We start from the raw sequence: 8,029 nt of genomic DNA, 5'->3' as shown, positions 1-8,029 counted from the left end.
ACCGCGCGCCCAACTCTACCGCCAAATCCCACTTTACCGTCATCTGGCCCGATCTGGATCCGTGCTTTTAACGACCTGCTAAATAAAAGACTGAGTCAGGTTCTCCAGCCTCTGAAGAGCACGTTCAGTGTTTCCAACAGCTCTCTGACTCAGATCAGTCGTGGGGGTGGGAGTGGAGGCGGGTCAGATCATTCTCTGGTTAGAGGGGGGAGGAGGGGAGTGAGGTCAGATCATTCTCTGGTTGGGGGGGGAGGAGGGGAGTGAGGTCAGATCGATCTCTGGTGGGGGGGGCAGATGGATCTCTGGTGGGGGGGGCAGATGGATCTCTGGTGGGGGGGCAGATGGATCTCTGGTGGGGGAGGCAGATGGATCTCTGGTGGGAGGGGCAGATGGATCTCTGGTGGGGGGGGAGGGGGGCGGGGTGGCGATCAGTCTGGGTTGTGGGGGGGGTGCGCAGTTCAGAGCTCCGATCATTCTGGCAGCGCTAAGCCCCGCCCACTGCGCGGATCAGACCGGAGCCAGCAAAAAGCATATGGGCGCGCTGCAAAGAGGATTCCGGGCTCGGATCTCTATTACGCCCGGATCCGGCCCTTAGACTCCAAATGGTAAAATAGGGCCCTCAGGGGCAATTTAGCATGGCCATTCCACCTAACCTGCGCATTTTTGGACTGTGGGAGGAAACCGGAGAATCGGTTCGACACCAATGCTTGTCTATTGGATGACAACGCAAAGTGGAACACAAGACACTTGTGGCGAGTCTTCAAACATTTCTTTGTGTTACAGATGCTGTACAGTTCTAAACTGCGATTTATTGATAAAATATAGATAATATTTTGACACAAGGTACACCCCATGTTCATATCACTGAACATAACTGTCATCAAGTTTATAAGTTCACTAAACATATAAGACTACAACAAATAGATTATTGGAATCATCATTGAGCATCATCTGTTGTCTGTAGTTCACCAAAAAATATAATATTTTAACACAAAAAATTGAATTGATAACATATGAGCTACAGTACAGAAGCATCACAGATGTTCAATGTTGTAAACAACTCAGCAACACAGCTAGTGCCAGTATAAAATCCACAAGATTTCCTCAAGACGAAAATAAAGCCTCACCATCTGTGTAGTTAGATAAGGCTTTAACTATAACCAAGTAACAGCAGGATCGCTGGCAGTAACCTTGCTATTCATCGCGGACAGAACTGTCAAAATTCCATTAGCAGTTATAAGGAGTGGGAGAGACATCGACCACATTTAACGCACATCTGCACGATCATTAATTTCACAAGTTGGGCAGCTAATGACTCAGGAGAAACAAACTTCTGCATGAGTTAAGGTCAAACCAAGGATTGGGAATTAAAGTCAGACATCCCAGAACCTGGTGTTGTGAAACTTCTTACTGATCCCAGAAGAAGTCAATACTTGAACATTGTGTTCCAATGTCTTTCCAAATTCTAAAATATTTTCATAGATTTATTTCGAGTTTGCAAAAATAAAGATGATGGGCTAGATTTTCCTCTCAGGTTCATATGGGGCAGTTCCTGACTTTGCCAACTAGACCCTGTCACCTCCTCCCATTCCTGTCATATTTATGTCTCCCAGAGACATAGGTGGGCAAGGTTCAGGTCCACTCAGAATGGTGTCACCATTCAAAAATCTGACGGCAGCAGGGAAGAAGCTGTTCTTGAGTCGGTTGGTACGTGTCCTCAGACTTTTGTATCTTTTTCCCGATGGAAGAAGGTAGAAGAGAGAATGTCTGAGGTGCGTGGGGTCCTTAATTATGCTGGCTGCTTTGCCAAGGCAGCGGGAAGTGTAGACAGTGTCAATGGGATGGGAGGCTGGTTTGCATGATGGATTGGGCTGCATTCACGACCTTTTGTAGTTCCTTGGGCAGAGCAGGAGCCTTACCAAGCTGTGATACAACCAGAAAGAATGCTTTCTATGGTGCATCTGTAAAAGTTGGTGAGAATCGTAGCTGACATGCCAAATTTCCTTAGTCTTCTGAGAAAGTAGAGGCGTTGGTGGGCTTTCTTAACTATAGTGTTGGCATGGGGGGACCAGGACAGTTTTTATTCCCTTGTGGCGCATGAATGCCTGTGTGTCTGACTGACAGTTTTATTTGATTGTTTCATAGAATCCCTACAGTGCAGAAGAAGGCTATTTGGCCCATCGAGCCTGCACCGACAACAATCCCACCCAGGCCCTATTGGAAGGTGTGGTTGCTATTCTAAAAGCTTGAGTGAAGCTGCCGAAATGTGCAGTCAGTGCCTCATCTGCACCACCGCCTGCCTGGTTTTAAGAAGTTGGGGATAGTGGTCTCTGTGGGAGATATATCTTCCAGCGAAGAGTGGAGAAGGCGGTGGTTGAGAAGGAGAGTGAGGATGGTCAGGGGCAGGAGGCGCTGGTGCTGCATGATGAAGTCTGATCTGTATTAGAACAAGTAGCTGATGAACACAGGATACTGCAACCATGAAGGTGCAGGGCAAGGACTTGTGATCCCACTTGGATAGGCAGAGAATGAGTTACCTTCAAATGTCAGAAACATAGTGCCAGAGGAGACTCAGGCTCTCTATAGCCGCAGTGACATCTCCCCACAAGATGCAGGCATAGGAGATAACTCCATCTGTGTAGGTGGTCAGCCAGTTCCAGTAGCCATCAAGATCACTGTGGAACTGGATTTCTGAGCACTTGGATGACCATGACACATGGGAGGCCTTAATAAGGCAGAGGTTCCAGTAGATTGAGCATTTGTGGCCCTAGAGATGCATGCACTGCTTGTGTCTCAACATTATTCCACCTACACAGAGATTTCTTTGAGAGAGTCCTGCCAGCATACTCACCATTCAATCCCTCACACATTGTTGCATCTTGGCTAACCTTAGTAATTGAACTCTTTTGTGACAGCTGTGGATCATTTTCTGTATGCTCCCTCACACGGCTCCCTCCCACCCCCGCACCAATTCCTGATTGGGACATGAAAATCAGGCCCAATATCATTTTCCTGAAGCAAAACTGGTGAATTGTGCTATAGGATCAAAAGGGGAAGATTATACATTCTGCCATCTACTTCAAAGACAACTGTTACCATCATGCAGCAATGAGCTTATGCATCATGCAGATTACGCCTCAGTTTTAAAGCTATCACCCTTGTTTTCAGATCCCTTTATATCATTGTCTTCTCCAGCCTTACAAACTCCTAAGATCTCCACACTCCTTCAATTCTGGTGTCTTGTACATCCCTTGTTTTAATCACTCTATCTTGGCAGTTTTGCTTTTAGCTGCCTATAGGCCCTGGAATTTGGAATTACATAGAATCGTAGAATCCCTACAGTGCAGAAGAGGCCATTCGGCCCATCAAGTCTGCACTGACTCTGTGACAGAGTATCTTGATGTGGAGATGCCGGCGTTGGACTGGGGTAAGCACAGCTTTCCCCCTGATCTTGCATAATATCACTAGCTGTTCTGTCTGGAGACAATACACATCTCTTTAACCTGTGTTTAATGTTCCCTCCACCCACATTATCTGTACCTTTTAAGACCTGGCTGGCTGTAGAGATTTGCATTCTAATTAGTATTCTGTAACTTGATTTCTGTGTCTGTGTACTGTTGGAGAACAGATAACTACTCCATCTGACGAAGGGGCATCGCTCCGAAAGCTTATGGTATTTGCTACCAAATAAACCTGTTGGACTTTAACCTGGTGTTGTGAGACTTCTTACAGAGTATCTTACCAGGCCCTCTACCCTACCCTATCCCTGTAACCCCACACATTTCCCATGGTTAACTCATCTAACTTACGCAGCTTGGGCCACTGAGGGGCAATTTAGCACGGCCAATCCACCTAACCCACACATCTTTGGACTGTGGGAGGAAACCCGCGCAGACACGGGGAAAATGTGCAAACTCCACACAGTGACCCAAGCCGGGAATCGAACCCGGGTCCCTGGAGCTTTGAGGTAGCAGTGTTAACCACTGTGCCACCGTGCCACCCCTCTTTGAACCACTCAAGTGTGTGACAGCAATTGGTGAGGTCATGCGCAATCTACTGCATAGCAAACCCTGGAATTCAAAACAGTTTATCCATTTATTGACGGTTTCATATTGAAGTATAGGCACAAGAGGGATAATAAATACTATATCCATTATAACAATTAATTCATATCAGTAATAGAAACATACTGAACACTGATTAATTGCATCACCCATTATAATTACAGAATGCAATCCACGTATGCCAGTAACAATCAAAGATTTCTCTTCCCGTGAATTCATTTTTGCTCCTTTTTGAACTCTGCACTTACGTAAAATAAAGCAAAAAGATGAATAATTCATGAAACACATAATATATTTATGTACATTTCTCCATTTGAATAATGTGAGATTCAATATATATATATAGTAATAATTTAATAATGCTGTTACCAGTCACAATAAGGCAGCACTCTGTACCTGCAAGTGTAAAATTGTAGTGTAGATAATGGCAGCTAAACAACACTACCTTTCTTATAACAATTCAATGCTGCTTAAGCTAGACTTTCAGTACCGCCTGTGAGAAATGACCACATGGAGTGTGAATAATGAGAGATATTCCCTGGCTGGTATTATCTATCAAGGAAAGCATAGCGTTTTCTCAAGGTAGTTCGTTTTGAAGGTCTCTTGTTCCTTTAGGTCTGGGTTTCTTTGAAATGAGATGTATCTTTCTTTAGTCAGCATAAAATAATTTTGCAGTAAAAGTCTCAGGGAATTTCCTCAGTTTCACAAGAAAAAGAAATACTTCTGTGCGAGTAACTGCTGCAAATACTGGAAAATGGATGTCCTGTCTCTTTAGATAAAAATGTGAGTGATTTTTTTTGTGCCATACAAAGTATAACTCCTTTTAAATGGAGCACATCAGACTTGGCAACATAAGGCTGTGGATTCTTTGCTCTTGCTTGTCGAGTCAGAAGCTGATGACAGGCAGTTTGGGATATATTCATTGAAACTGTGCGTATTGTCAGAGCATCAGAAAGAAAGGTAGAGGATGGATATGAAAAGAAGGCCATTAGAGATCATCACATTTTGGAATGTCAATGTTTTGACATCTCTGCCAGAAATGGGATTACGGCAGGTTCAGCAGGGCTTGTGTACGAACTGATCTTACTTCCTTCTCGCTCTTCCCCACAGCAAAGTTGGCAGGATCTTGCAACTGCAATTTAGCTTGCCAAAGAATTACTCAGCAGAAGACTTGACTAATTCAAAAATACCATTATCTGTAGCCTTTAGACACGTCACAAGGCAAATCTCAGCTGTCATTTACTTTGGCACAAAACTTACTGATATTCAAAAAGTCACAATTTTACATGATATGGAAGTTGCACATTTGTTTTAAATTTAACTTAAAACAATGTTTATTTATCAGTGTCACAAGTAGGCTTACATTAACACTGCAATTAAGTTACTGTGAAAATCCTAGTCATCACACTCCGACACCTGTTCGGGTACATTGAGGGAGAATTCAGCATGGCCAATGCACCTAACCAGCATGTCTTTCAGACTTGTGGGAGGAAATTGGAGCACCCAGAGGAAATCCAGGCAGACACGGGGAGAACATGCAGACTCCGCAGAGACAGTGACCCAAGCCAGGAATCGAACCCTGGTCCCTCGTACCGTGAGGCAACAGTGCTAACAACTGCACCACCGGGCCGCTCCGCCTTAGGGTCTGAACCTCCCTAGAAGATTCAAAAACAGAAAATGTTGGAAAATCTCAGCAGGTTTGACAGCATCTGTGGGGAGAGAATAGAGCCAACGTTTTGAGGACCCTTCATCAATGCCCTTGTATTATACTTGACAATGTTTTGTATGAAATAAAGCAAGGTGCAGTTCAATCAACTCCACTATATACATACAAAGTTTGCAAATGTGGAATGAAAATATCAGAAATTAGCTTAATGCTTTCCAGTTAGAATATAGTACCTAAAAAGGATGGGGTGGGGTGCATTTACAATCCACAGTGCATTTAGAGTCAAAAGCAACAGAAACAGTAATTGTAATACTGTTTGCTATGTTAGTGTGGTGAACCATAGATGGTTACCACTATGGGTACTTGTACATATGTTACTCTTGTTACTGTTGGGGTTAGGGTTTGGGTGTTCCACGTGTTATTATTGTTTATGTGGTACACTCCGTTCGGCTCCGCCTTCTTACAGGAGTATAAAGGTCACTGCTACTTCCGAGCAGTCTTTAGTCTGGGATAATATTGTTAAGTAGTGTGCTCCTATTTGTCGTGAATAAAAGCCTTTATTCCCGGGTACGTCCTAGCCTCCCGTGTGAATCAATCGCGCATCAGTTAGCAAACTAACAAAACAGATAAATCATTTGCCAATACAATGTCAACAGTACAAGAGGTATAGGAAGGGTAAAGTGGGGTCACATGAAGCACTTGGATATTTATTCCATAAGGCAGGCAGAATGGCATAAATTCAAAATGGCAGCTTAAAAGCCTAAAGGATAGCGACAGGCTATCTCAGCTGTCCATGAATAATTTCAGAATGAACCTTGTGAATTTGAATGCAAATGACAACTGCCATCAACTCACCTGAAACTATGGTTTAAAAAAGTCAAATAAAATATTCCTGCCGTTAGTTCCAAGTCACAGTTTAAGTGATGAAGAGGGAGAAACAATTGTGAGGACACAAGCGTAAAGTCCACCGAATCGGGTTTGGATCCTTGTCCAAGCCGAAACAGTCCAACTGTAAGTGTATTTATTTATTTTTTAAATGAGAGAATTAAGTAGCCCTTGTATTCGAATCTTAGCTGCCTAACTGAAAACTGATTTGATTTAAGGCCTACGATTATAGGTAATGAGTCTTCCAGACAGAAATAGAAAAAATTCACACAGTGTCTTTGAAGGCACCCTGTTACCGGAATCTAGGATTAATTATTTTGTAAAAATGCTATCACTGCCCCAGCCATCTTCCAAGAGACATCATTGTCAAAATGTTTCTATAATGAGGCACGGATGTTGTGCTGTATTATGAGTTATCGTTTCTTTTTCTCGGATCTGTATGTCATACATGTCAAAACTGAAGCTTAAATAAATAAAAATCATAACTCTATCACGACTACAAGGGCAAACAAATCTCTTCCCTGCTCAATCAACAATTAAAAGTAAAACACAGATCAAACAAACAAACTCTAATAAGTCCAAAATAAATGGTCTACACATTTGCCCTCCCACCTTGAGGGAGAGCACCAGTTCCCTTAATAGGCAATCTTTTGTGGATGTAAACAGGGTTTAAGTGTCCTTCAGTCTATGACCTCTGTGCCCTTCAAGAATTATTTTTCTCTAAACTCAGACTAGACTTTGGAGGCCATGGGAGCCCTTCTACTAAATCAGAGAATTGTGACTGCCTGTGTGAGATGCAAAGAGCCAGATTCAGAACTGTCTAAGCCTGAGTCAAAGGAGCCTCTTTCAGAACTGGGCAGCATGCCGCATAATTTAACCCCATGCTGGATGCCTCATGGGACCATTTGCCAGGCCTCAACAATCATGCACTCTCTCAATTATATGCCCCTCTGCACTAACCAGATGTTCCGGAGGAGTTATGTGTTCTATAAATTAATCTGTACGAAAGCAACAGCTGAAGGAAACAAAACCAAAGTTGCAATTAAGCACACAGCACCTGATAATGCAACCTGTTTGATGTGCATCTGCAGTTTAAATATAACTTCCTTCAAAGTACATCATAATAATCAGGTCATGATTTTTTAAAAATTATTTGTTCATGGGATGTAAATGTCACTGGCAAGGGCAACGTTTCTACTTGCCCTTTAGGAGGTGAACCACCTCTTGAATCGCTGCAGTCCATCTGGTGCAGATACACCCAAATGCTATTAAGGAAGGAGTTCCAGGATTTTGACCCAGCAACAACCATAGTGTTATAGTTCCAAGTCAGGCTGGTGTGTGTCTTGACAGGGAACTTACAGTTCATGCATTGAGGGACCTTATCAAAAGCCTTGCTAAAGTCCATTTAGACTAC

The sequence above is a fragment of the Mustelus asterias genome, chromosome 4, assembly GCF_964213995.1.
Source record: "Mustelus asterias chromosome 4, sMusAst1.hap1.1, whole genome shotgun sequence".
NCBI lineage: Eukaryota > Metazoa > Chordata > Chondrichthyes > Carcharhiniformes > Triakidae > Mustelus > Mustelus asterias.
Note: the sequence above shows the minus strand (reverse complement) of the source record.